Below are 12,918 nucleotides of genomic sequence, written 5' to 3'. Positions count from 1 at the left end.
TTGGACTAAGACAACCCAACACTGCTGCCATTCTGATGACCCTGAATATACCTGCCACCCTCTTGTCTGGACAGATTAATTAAATAACTGTTGCTTCTTTAAGGACATAGAATAGGCCTTATCAAATACATCATAATAATCATGTTCTTAATTAAAAGAACTAATTAGGTTCAAACTTACCCTATTGGGAAACAGATATAAAAAGAGTCAGGTCAGCATAAGCTAACCTCTGTAAGGTTACAACTGAGGACACAGGATTGCAGCTCTTACATCCATTCCTGATCCTGACACATGCAGCATCCTGTTTAGTCCTGTGCTAGGCATGAGGTGTGACGTTAGAGAGTCTTTTCTCAGGCACAGCGACTCGGTTCTGCATTTCCAATCTCTCTTTTGAGCAATAAGGTTCAGAGACAGTAGCCAGGTCCAAAGTCCATTCAAATCAGTGTACAGGTGCTCAGGAAAGCTGGATAAGGCCCTTAGAGTATAGATGAGCAGAAACTTTCATATTGCTTCAAGGAAGCAGGAGACTGGCATTAAGTTTCGCTTAACACATCACATGTGAGAAGTTCACAGAGTATGTCAAAGAGTGGGTCCAGTCGTGCAGCTGTACCACTGTTCTGTATGAGGCACCAGGCAGGTACGTGGCACCGACGGTGTGAAGGCAACGCGGTGTGAAGGCTGGGTTTTCACCGCAGTTGATTGGGATTCTGAATTGTGCATCCAGTTTCCAGAGGGTCTCTTACTCCTAATTTTATCTTTAACTAACAAGTGATTCCTGCTCTTTCTTCTCTCATTCAGAGGATGGCATTGACCGTATGTATTTCAAGCAACTGCAGCAGTCCTACTAAATTTACCCACAGTTCCAAATACACATAGAGTATCATAACCATAATGCCCTCATTCTGTCATATTTGCTTGAAATGTGTGTATTTCTGTATTAGGTAGTTTTACTCTGACTAGAAAAATTATACAAAGCAGAATTAACTGTTTCGCAGTGTTCAGACAGCTTCGTTCTGTGAGTACTATTAAAAAATAAAAATAATTGCGTTGAGATCAGAGATAATTATCTTAGAGGCTTGTTGATATTGTTTTCCTTATCATTTTGTTTAATACAAATTTTGTTGTATTGGCTCAGCAGTACTTTTTAAACCTCCTAGTCTAATGGAAATCTTCTAAGAAGAGTAAAGGCTTTAAAAGAAGACTAAATAAATGGGAAATAACTGAATGGACTTGCTGAATGGCAAACTTCATATATCTGTTTTGCCACAATAACGTCAGTCAGTGCCAAAAAGGCTTTGTATATTCCCCACAAGTACAGACACAGGATATTAAGTTGGTGCCATAACCACCAAAATGCAGGTGCTTGACTGGCCATGACATAAAACAGGATGTTGCGGCTTCCATTTCAGAGGGAAATCATTCAAGCTTCATTGTGCAGTACAGTCTCTGCAGCTATATGTCATTTGAGCAATTTCCTTTGCAATAAAAGATACGGCGGGTTTTATGTTGATTATCTTATGGGATAATCAATAGATATAAGCATTTGATAGCAACAGGTTATTAAAGAGAGAATCACTTGTTTTATATAGGTAAAGCTCTTGTTCAACTCCAAACTCCTAACAGAAGAGAGAAAGAGCGATTCCTCTACTTGAAAGAGAGCAGGAGGACAGAGGCACTGAGGGCTGTCATTCCAGTCTGTGTAATATGTGCATTGAAGTCCTGTGGAAATCTCTGGGACGTAGTGTGGTCAGGATGATGTCCATCCTGCTGTGTCTAATGGCAAAATTTCCACTTATAACATTGCTGTCAAATTAGGCTTTTATTAAGTACATTTTTTCTTTGGAAAAGTAGGAAATGTGCATGTATCTCCTGAAATTTTGTGTATTCACTTAATCTGGCTCTAAGATTTAAGGAGGTTCTTAAAAAGCAGTTGTAAACTCAACTGTCTTTAGGTTTCTGAACTGAACAGCAAAATCTTTCAGCAGCAGAGACTTGCTGAGCAGCAGAGGAAGGTCTGCTGCTTTAAGGTGTCATATCTAGGACACTCATTAAGATTGCTAGTTTTTGCATGTGTGATGTGATGTCACTGTGAAGCTGTTCATAGCAAGAAGGAGAGGTAAGGCAGAGTTATTCCCAGGCAGAGAAATACAGCAGTGCTGAGCATGGGACCAGAAACTAGTGGCTTGGAGCATGCTGCATGGTTTAAAATTCCCTTTTCAGCCACCAGCTCAGTGTCTTCTTACAAATCACTTTGTTGCTGGGAGGATTTTCAATTATATGAAAGCTTCCTATAATACACCACTGCTGTTCCAGTAAAGTCTTTAATCCCACTCCTACTGAATTTACATGGACTTCAGTGATACAGGATTGCATCAAAAGGGTGCAACTGGCTTATAATATCTTTGATGGGTGTATTTCATCTTTTCTCAATAAGAAAGAAAAAAAATAGAGAATGGGCTGATATTTTTAGAAGAGTTGTCCATCCAGCCTGCATTTTCTTTTATATTTAGCATGCCTTAGAGTGGAAAGTGAAGGGTATCAAATAACAATGAGCAACAATAACAATACATATTTCACACTTCAGTAGCCCTTTCTACCTGGGACTCTCAGAACTCTAAATACTAGCTGATGGAATCTAATGACTTGTGAAAAAAATACACACCCCCTTTTTGCAAAGAAAGGAGTAATTCTGTAATTAATATGACTCATCTCTATGACTTTTAAAGAACTGTTATAAGTTACTTGATTTCTCAGTTTGAGATTCTTGCTATAGAAGGAAATGAATGACATGCATTTTTGTGCATTTACCAAATGTACATTCTCCTTGTGTTTGAATTTCCATGGGGAAATCCTCATCTTCCTTACAGTTCTTCCAGATAAGATCACAATTATGCAATTATTGCATGGATGAATTGCCCTATTTGATCAGTTGCTATCTGAATATGTTCTTTTAGTGGAGCCAGCGTAAATGAATAAGAGAGGTAGTTATTGCTGTTTGATTTATTTTATAAAGGAGAGAAGTGTGGATATGTATAAAGTGGGAGAAAAGAAGGGCTACCTACAGCAAGAGTACAGCTGCATTGTCTTTCTGTCTCCTTAGTACAAAACAGAAGAGTAAAATATGCATCTTTATTGTAACAGAGGCATCTTCTAGAACTGCTCAGAGCTTGAGAAACAAATGAGCATTAGCTGCTTAAAAATACTTTGTATTTCTATTATGACTGGCTGTTCAAGAGGTAATTTATGGTTCAGCTCAACACTTAGACACCAGTAAGCCTTTGAAAATGCTACCTTTTCCTCCCAAACATTTTCATTTACAAAAGGACATGTAAAAAAGATGGAGTGATTTGTCTCAGTGAGTAATAGCAAAGTGAGGTCACTCTCTATAAGCAGCAACTGTTGTGATAGACAGCAGATCATCAAACCATGGTTGGCTAAGCAGAATAATTTTAAATACTTTGCTAGATACTCACAGCAACTCTATGAGTGGCTGGCACTGCCTCAGAGTGATCAACATGAAGATTCGCAGCACTTGGTGGAATCTCTTGCTTGCTCGCTATTCAGTACAAAACCACTCCCAGTTCCCTCATGGTAGTAACTCCTAGGCATCTTCTAAATGACTTTCTCTCCTGTCCTTCTCTTAAATCTAGTTGAATACATAAGAGGCACAAGTATCTTTGCTACTCTTAAGACTGCTGGATCTTTCTCTTTGTGTAAATATATCCAAAAGTGGCCTTTAATAGCTGGAGAGGATGCAATTTTCCTGCTGTTGTGACATGTGGTGCCACTGAAAGATTTATCTGCTACAAAACCTCATTTGTGGTTAGGGCATGTGTTTTAAGAGGACTACAAATCTCAAGTCACATGTCTGAAAAAGCCCTATTGCCTGTAAGTAGGTAAGGAGGGAGATGAGGACGCATATCTTAGGTATCTATGTGGGATTCCAGGATTAGCTAAGTGTTGCTAAAAAGATGGTTTTCACAGGAGGAATCTGGGCATAGGCACAGAAAATTTGGTACAGCATTATCTGAGCCAACTATCTTCAAGAAAGGAGGTGTGTGGAGGAGATTTAAGGCTCAGGGAGCACTGAGAATTTGTGGCTGTGGGCACGAAGGAAAGAGTTGTAGGGGGCTTCATACCACTAACTGTATGCTCTTCTCATAAAAATGATTTTATGTAAGAGAACATTTCTTTCTTCTTTCCCTTGATTTTTTTTTCTCTTGACAAGAGTTTCACCTTGCTTTTAAAGCGTGAAAAATTCCTTTGTTTCTACAAGAAGCTTGAAGATCCATATGGATGTGACTTGAAAATAAAAACTGCTTTGGAGGTTTCATCCGTTTCTTGTTGAACAGGACTTTCAGTTCTTAATTTAACTTGAGGAGAAGACTAGTCTAACTAACACACAAAGGCATAAATAGTGTGCAGACAATGACAATTTGCTGAGGTGGGTGAGATGAATCAACTTGTGGTGGGGCTGATTTCTTCTGTTAACTATAAAAAGAACACTGATGATTAAACTAGACAAGACACCTCATGCTTAGGTAGCTACCGTTAAATGACATGAATCCCACATGAATGATAAAATCAAACAGCAAAAAAAGCAACATTTATTATAAAGAACCATCTGTGGAGGCAATAATGCTTACGGTTCATCTATCAAAGGACCCTCTCCTATTATCACTGGTGTCTAAATCTCTTGCTGCACTGGACTAGAGTACAGTACTGCCCTGTTTGGTATAGAGATCATCATTCCTCTACATTAAAAGGGTAGATCAGTGCACAATTTTTAAGAACAAGTCAAGCCCTGATTCCAAGGGAGCAGCTTTGCTTAAAAATTGATGGTGCTATGTGGCCCACTTCATTCCAAGGGCAGAGAGAGTCCAGTGTTCTTTCTGTCATTCCATGCTATCAGAAAGCACTTGGAGCCAGGGTCAGTTAATAAAGAAGACAGGGCTCCTCTGTTCTTTCACTTTTGCAGTCATCAGGGAGTTCCATCTCCCTAAGTCTCCTGTTCAGGATGGTCCTGTTCATATATTTGGGACAGATGAAAATTTATCTCACTCTAGAAAGGCAAGGCTGGTTCTGTGGCATTCCCCAGCTTTTCTACACCCCCATCCCCAGCCCCATTTGAAAACAGGTTGATTTCTGAACGTGATGTTGTTTATCATAGAGGAGACAAAACCCATTGGAATACAGTACCATGTGTTGGAGTAATAACAGAGGAGCACAGCTAAATTATTTAAAGTTGTCGTCCCCAATGTTTGCCGGCCCATGGGAAACAGTTCTTAGCTAATAACATGGTATTGGCAACGTTTTCCTCAACAGGGATTGGGGACTACATTCAGAATAACATCTGTTCATCCAGTAGAACTTCACCCCCACGCCTCCTCCCAGTAACTTCAAATTCAGTGGCAAAGTGGGAGTCTTATTTGTTTGGCCAGTCAGGTCCCTTGAAAAGAAGGCAGTGCTAGATTTTGCCTCCCATGTTTATATGTACCCTATGCACAGTGTGACTGATTTCAGTGGGTAAATTCGGGAGAACTCCAACTCAGCATGAGTAATGATGAAAAAAAAAACCCTTTGGAAACTGTGAGAGACCTCTGATCTGCTCTTCTTGTGGCAGCAGTATCTGTTGTCACAGAGAGAGGAGCAACCCGTACCGTTCAAAGGACTGTACTCCAGGATGCCAGTCTTAGCGGCTCCACCACTGGATTCCTGTTTGACCTCCAACACCAAGTACTTCCTCTTATATAAACACTTTAATATTTATCTTCTTTTAATATTTATCTCAGTCCTTGCTGAGACATCTCACTTATTTTATCTTTTCTTTAATAATAGTGACAGCTTATTCAGTGCAATGAGATTAGGAGTGTCGGGGCAGACTGCTAGGACTCTCTCGAGGAGAGTTGTGTGTGCTGTTCACACTTTTCCAGTCAGCTGAAACACAGAGCACTCCAGACTGAATTTCTTAGCCCTGGGATTTCTACCAGCCCACTGGATTTCTTACCAAATTAGCCAAGTTTAAGAGAATGTAGACAGCTTTGGATGGCTGAATGTGTATGCCCTGCAAGCAGTTCTTGGGGAAGCAATAAGGCCAGGTGCCCACTGTCTGGTTTGGTTATGCGAAAGCCCACCAAAGCCTGACTGTGGAATGTGGGATGGCATGTGCTGGAGGAGCCTGTCTCTATGTGTGAGAGAGGGGGTCCCTCCTACAAGGGCCGTGCTCTCCTTCTTGGTGGCCTCTACGTTCTCTTCGGGGCTGTGCTTTTGTGTCTCTGTTGCAGTTCCACTTCTGTCCCTTACTTCCCCCTTGCAGAAGCAGCCTGGCCCTTACTCAGCCTGACTGCTCAGCCCAGAAGCAGCAAAATTCAATTTATCAATTCAATTAATTCAATTAATAAACAAACTTCAACAGGTCAGAGAACCAGCATTGCAATCAACATTGCCATCCATGTTGCTAAATGGAGTTACTTCAGGGTATAGCCCCTGTTATTTCCATGTTCGTCTTTTATTAATTTGGAAGAAACTGTTGTGGGTATTATTAAATTGGAATCTCACATAATGGCAAGTGTTCTGGAAAGATGCTGGCAAGGCTTGCAAAGCTTTGTTAATTTTGCTCAAAGCTTTCACAGCTTTCAGTGTGGCTTCTTCACAAAGCTAAATTTAGAGGATTAACACCGCTCTCCTCATGGCACTCTGTTTACCAAGGGAATGTTGGTCAAAGGGAGAAAAGTGGACAACTTCAGACTTTTTATGTCAGTGCTACTTACAGAACAAATATCCATTGGCAGGGTAAGAGCTTGAAGAAGAAGAAAAGAAGCTTTCTACCTATTGTGCAATAAATCAAAAGGTTCCAGTGAATTTCTTTGAGTGTTAGCAAAACTGCTTAATCTAGGATTTCAAAGGGTGATCAAAACTATTTTCAATTATTCCTGACTTGCACTTGTATCATTCCAGACTGAACTGAGACTTTTTCCCTAGTACATTCCTTTATTTAAAGGCAATAGAAAGAAGATAAAGAAGTGAATTTCAATGATCAGAATCCAAATGTGTGGGAAATATGACTTCAGTTCTTCCTCTGGAAAGTCTGAATAAGACCAAATAATTACAAGTTCTTCACTAATAAAAAGCAGAGGAAAAAAGAAACAATAACAGAACATTTTCAGAAATTGGATTGTCGTTATCTGTAATAATACAGGAAGCTTATCTATTGTGAAAAGAGCAAGCTTGGTTCTAATGTGGCATAAATATTTGCATGATAATAAGGTTATATATTTTAGATTAAGACAATGTATTACTCACAAAGAAGAAGAAACAGCTGTGGCCATCCTTGGGAAAACATGACTTTCTAAATGTGACTTTGTGCATGTCCCAAGACTCTATAGCTAGTTTCCTTTGAAAGTACATTTACTGTTTCAGTGCAATTGCCATTGATACAGACTCACATCCAAACTCTAAGGGTGGCAGAATAAGTATGCAAGAGTTGTTAAGTAGCATTGATCTTTCAGAATAAGTAAGGAGTCCCAAATGGAGAACATAAAAATATGCCTTTCTGTCGCACTACTTTGTATTACTAACTGTAAGACTTAAGAAATAAAAGGGTTTGTAAAGCACCAAATGTATAAATGTGTCAACCAAAGAATTTTATTGCACAAATTATTAATTTGCATCCCAAAATGAACTAGATGGTGAACTTTCAAAGATCCCTTTTTCTAAATGTGACTAAAAATTCCAAAACAGCAGCAAATTATATTGGTTCGAAAGCGGTGAAATTAAAGTGAACAACATACTGCATTGCTTTTAGTGCTGATCCATTATTGGTATATGTTGATGGCTTAGGTTAAGAGGTCTACAAAACAAAGTGGCAGCATCCTGAGTTATTATAAGCCATTACAAGGATGTTTATGGAGCTAAACACTATTTAGAGCAGCTGAGGATCTGGATACCCCTACTTAAATAGTAACCTCTGTTATTCTTAGGATAGAAAAGTTAACACTTAAAATCTCTAAGATGAACACATTAAAAGGATCATTGAATGTTTATATTCCTTGATCTAGATTCTTCCCAGAACTTAGAGAACATATCTTTTGAAGGACTATTTGAACTACCACTTTTGATGTACTTCTGCTGGTCCAGGACACATGGTTTACACTGCACTGCTAGAAATATTTTGTGGTGTACCATCTATCTTATGTTCTATATAAATAGCCTCTAAACAACTGCCAATTATCTAGAAGTATAAAAGTGTGCATGGGATCAGAGCACTTGCCACATCCAGCCAAAAAAACCCCATGTCTTTTACAGTCTAGAAACCAGGAACAACTGTTCACGTGTCCCATTTTATGAATCAGCAAGGAAAGTGAGAGCATCAGTCTTAGCAGTCTCAAAATTTAGATGGGCACAAAATCTAAACCTAAACCAGAATAACGTGCCTAGCCAGTGAATGTATTTTAGTCGGTTAATCAAAAGCCAGTTTAAAAGTGGAGGTGAAATTGTGGCTCCACTGCATTGAATGGATATGCTGCCACAGATTCTTGTAGCATGTAGTCCTACGTTTAGAAATCAGCTCTCTGTTGCATGGAAGCATCCTCAGATTGCTAGGCATGACTTGTCCACATATGTTCTGGAAGACTGTGGAAAATGGTGGGCTTTCCAACACAAATAGTTGGATTTTACGTATGTAGCTGGGCTGTAATATGGAAAAATATGCCCATACTGCATTCAATGGGCAAAAGAATTATTACAGTAACTATGGAGTAGAAAAAAGGAGAGGTTACAGAGTACGGGGAAGAGATAGAAAAGTTGAATGAATTTCTTTCTCTCCTCAGAGTGCCAAGTTCTTATTTCAGCAGCTGCCTGCCACTCAGAACCTCTTTTGCTCGATTACTAACATAAAAGCTGTTTGCAATAGCCAAACTGACTTCATGCAGAAAAAAGGTGAATAAAAAATAACTGGTATGCTAAGAACCATTGTTGAGAGGATTCTATAGGACAGAAACAGACAAGGTGATTCAACTCGGCCAGAGAGGGAAAATTTAGGAGATGGGATACTGTGCATTTTTAACAGTTTAAAAACAAACTGTAGGTTGGTTTTTTTTTTCCCATTTCATTCCATCTATGTCATCTGCTTTTACAAGGAGATAGTTTTTTTTCCCTGTACAAGGTAATCTTCATGGTCTGTTTTTAACTGTAAAAACAGAAAACCAAACTAAATCTGAAATGTACACACCACGTTCTTAGGTCAGAATAACATATGCCAGGGAAAGCAGAAGTAGACTATTGCTGTATTTGGATGAAGCTATAAAGCCATAAGCAATGGCTTTGAAAAACAATTATACTTAACATTTCTCATCGGTAAATCTCACTAGACTAAGGCAGAAAGTATCCTCCTCATTTAATGATGCAGAAATTAAGCATGGGGACACAGGTATGCCTTGTGCAAGGTCACTGGCAGAACTAAAAAGAGAACACTAATTTCTCAATTCCCAGCAAATGAGCCCTTATCTAGGCCCACTGCCTCCCTATCTAGAGCAAATAAATAAATAAATACAATGGTATAAACAAAGTCCTCGGTATTTCAATTTTAGGCATTCACTATGAATTATCCATTAGGACTCTACAGTTAGGAATTATTCCCACGCATTATTTGGAGAACAACGAGAAACCATGGAAAACATAAGCCACCAGCAAACAAATTTGTAAACATTGCATTATGGAAAAGAAGGCCACATTAATAAGTAAGAATTATCCACTCAGTTCTGGTAAGTAGCTTATGAGTTAGATGGGATGGTAAATATGGTCTCAGAAAACACAAGCTAAAAACTACACCACTAATTAAAGTGTGAACTGTAGCATTAAGCATTTTCCTCACTATCATTGTCTTCTCACATAAGCCATGCTTATATCTGAATTGCAGTAAATCTGGTATAACCTTAAGGCTGGGATTTCTCAACTGTCAAAGAGAATTGCCTGTCCAGTTCCCTTTGCCATTAGGAAAGCAGTCTGTGTACCATTTCCCTTTAGAACTTCCACAAAAAATAGGCATTTGTGTAAGCTCTTGAATTATGAGCACTGAAGTCCTTAGCTTTCTGGTATTCTCCTTTTAACATCTTGACAGTTAAGACAATTATAATCTACCTTTTTTTCCCCTTTTTTTTTTCCACTACCTTGCATAAAAAGGCAAAACCCCCCACACAACAGTGTTTTTAGCTTTCCTTTTGATTCACTAATAATCATAACAAGCCCCTCTGAAACCTTCAGAAAAAAAGTCCAGAAAATTTGAAAGGCTTTCCCCAACCTCTAACCCCTTCTCTTTTTTCTATTGTAAGTCAGCATGTAAGCTGAATATTGTAAGGTTTTCCACAGATACTTATTAGTGTGTATGTGTTTCAAGTTGGATTACATCTGAATAAAAGCAACAGCTCATCAGTTGTGATGGGAGCTTTGGTAAAGCTTTGCTCACTTGAGTGGATCACTGAGTTTCTGAAACTCTTCTGAGTGGTTCAAGTCTCAGCTGCCCTAGTCCTTGAGGAACCTGGCTACTTGTGAAAGGAGATAAAGGAAAAACAAAGACTTAGCTGAACATATTCCATTTGCCCTCCATAGCAAGAATACAGTCAGGAATAATCAAGAATTAAAATTTAGCAAAGATATAATAAACTTGAGATTCCAAGCAAAACCTCACCCTCCCAGGAGCAGGAGAGGTGATAGTGGTTAAGATTTTGGCCACACTTTAAGCCAAAAGATCACATCATGGAGTACTCAAACATTACTGAAAAGCTGACAGTTAGTGACTCAGGTATAAACTTGGAGTATGCTGACTTCAGATTTATGTGAACGAGCGTTCAGTCTGGAAAACTCCCAAATGGCATTTTACGTGATGGTAAGAGGACATAACCGTTTTTCTCTCTCCTCTGCCACTCTCACTTTGGTGAGTTCAGTGACTGCCGGTATTTGGTGAGATTTTTGTCACTGGTGCCAATCCCAGGGGACTCCACTGGAGCCACTCAGGTGTAAAACTAACTCTGCATCTACGCCCAAATTGCTCAGATTCGACTGTACCCTGAAACCTTTAAAAGCCTCTGTGACAGCTTTGCTTCGGTATTATGTTGGTTGTTCTTTTGTGATTAGAAGAGAATTTATGTAGTCATTACACTTTCACAGTTCTCTCAAAATTTTCTGTTCATTTTAGCTGTCCAGCTAAGATACTCACATGGCCCAAGTCAGTTACAAATCCCTGGGGAGAAGGAAAAAGATTTATAGCATGTGAAAAAACTGCCTCAACTCCAACTCCTCTGCCTCTCAGACGAGAGGCTCTCAGAACAAAAATCAAGATGTCTTAAAATAGACTCTGTCATATTATCAGTGATCTCAAGGGTTTTTTTTTCCAGGCTTTTGTATGGAAATATGTCTTATCTCAAGAGGAGATAACTACAACATATATACATACAACATATCTACAATAGGTCTATATACATTAGCTGTGCCTTTTCCAATGCAGACAGCATTCTTAAAATGGCTGTACTGCCTCCTACTCAGAAGATAACTTCTGGCTCTGGGGAGCAATGCACGCGCAGGGTGAGAAAAGAAGATACAAGGAATCTCTGTTGCTAAGACGCAAATCTATATTTGTTCTATCACCATAAAGATGTTATACTGCAAATATGGATTTACATTATCTCAATTTCTAAATGGTAGTGCCACCTTCCTTTTTAAGATCAGCAACAATGTTTTGCGTTGCTTTTGTTTTGTAACTAGACAGATATATTGATCTGAAAAGTTTGCTGAAAAGTTAGTTTTTACAAAGGACCTTAGAAGTTAAAAGACTATGGTGTTAATTACACAAATGGTTAATTCATTGTATTTTTAAAAATAGAGATAAAAAAGATTCGGAAATACTGCAACTAGTTCTACTCTCCCAAACTTCACCTTGATTACTTTTTCAAGTGTAGTGCATTAGCAGTGGTAATATAGATGCATGCACAAATAGGGTAACAATCAGAGATGAGAACCAAATTCCGAACACTTCAGTTACCTGAACATCCTTAAAGGTAATGGAGGTGCATCTGGCCTCTAATTTCATCCCTCCAAATGTTTAACAGCAGATAACAAAAGCCACTGCTGTACTCAAAGGGGGGCCCTCTGTGTTTATGATCTCAGGAAGAAAACCAGTTTTATGATGTCTTCTTTTTCAAACTTCACTCATACTCCTGAGTCTGTTTGGTCTTTATAATGACTGCATCTCTGATTGCAACTCCAACATTTCTTTCATTCAAAATGATCTATTCATCTGTATTCATAAACATGTCAATCTACCGGTTCAAAAAATCCAACCAACCCTCCAATAACAAAAAACAACAAAGAACAACTCATTAATCCACCTCCCTCATTAGCTAGGATTAAAAACCTTAGTCAAAATGATTGGCCTTGTGCCCAGAAAAGCTATGAGATCAATAATCCAAACAGACTTAATGATCCTCTTACAAAAGAATAACTTTTGTACTTCTCCTACAGAACACTTTGAAAAAGTGAAGGGAAAAATACAAGAAATGTCACATCATCTGCATAAGTTAATTTATCTGTTGGTTTGGAGTTGTACAGTGGGGGAGGGACTTTGGGAAATAGTTTTTTTTTCCTTCTCTCTCTGTTAAATGGCATTTACTGTCTGCAAAAACAGTAATATGAAAAATCACAAACTGTATCAGTGATTAGCCTGTATGAGCCTAAGAAGTTTCATTAACATTTCCAGTATCTCATTTCACTCATGAGCAGTTTAAAATTATGGCATTTGTACAAGATCAGTATTCTTTAGGTCTTTTATTTGGTATCCTTATTTTGACACTACTAAGTACAGCTTCTAACTTTAAAAAGTTTGATTTTTATTTTACAAACTCAAGTGTTGATGGGAAGAAAAAGAAA

Source organism: Calonectris borealis, chromosome 13, assembly GCF_964195595.1.
Source record: "Calonectris borealis chromosome 13, bCalBor7.hap1.2, whole genome shotgun sequence".
Lineage (NCBI taxonomy): Eukaryota > Metazoa > Chordata > Aves > Procellariiformes > Procellariidae > Calonectris > Calonectris borealis.
This window is presented reverse-complemented; position numbering follows the sequence as displayed.